This window comes from Trypanosoma equiperdum, assembly GCF_001457755.1.
Source record: "Trypanosoma equiperdum strain OVI genome assembly, contig: ctg_795, whole genome shotgun sequence".
NCBI lineage: Eukaryota > Euglenozoa > Kinetoplastea > Trypanosomatida > Trypanosomatidae > Trypanosoma > Trypanosoma equiperdum.
This window is the reverse complement of record NW_027124748.1, coordinates 1,193-1,994: the sequence shown is the minus strand read 5'-3', so window position 1 is coordinate 1,994 and position 802 is coordinate 1,193.

Sequence of the window (802 nt, the reverse complement as noted above, 5' to 3'; positions counted from 1 at the left end):
CCGCACTACTTACATTCATCTTCTGCTAACACCATTATTTACATCTATATATTAGCCTACAATTCCTGCATAAGGTTATTACTACGCGCAGCGGGTATGACTGAGAATCAACAACTAACTTGCAACTACCTTTGTCAGAGAGTGTGTATATGGACAACTAAAACGGTATGCGATGATTGAAGAGCTCGAATTCAGTAATAAAGGCTATGCAGAAAATTAAGAAAGGAACTGGAATACATGAAAACCAGGTCAGAATTATCAAGCGTATGAAGCAGAAAGCACAAACATTAAAAAAGAAACATATACAGGACAAGAAACAGTAAAATGTATCAAAAAAAACGATTATAAGGGAAGCAAGGAAACCCAACCTCAATACTACTGAGCAAACTGTAGCAGATGAGTCATTTCCTCCTGTCCTTTTGAAAGGTATAACAATGACTAGGTCACACGCGTGTGAAAGATATTGCAAAAGCACCTAATGGAATCTGAAGGTTAAAATATGGGAAAGAGACTAAGTTTTTCAACAACGAAGTGTGGTATCTTATCGGTAACAAATATATATATTTAGCTGGGTGCGAAGAGCGCAAAATAATATAAATGATTTTGATACTGATGAATTAATGATTGAGTGAAATGAAAACCAAAAAATATATATTTGTGGATAACCTAAAATTGAACGGGAAAAGACATAGCCAGGCAGTTGCGAAGAAAGGAACTGTTAGAGCGACATTTCAACGGTGGTATGACTGATTAAGCTAATGCAACTTATTAAAAAAGGACACATTTGTGCGTATTTGCTATG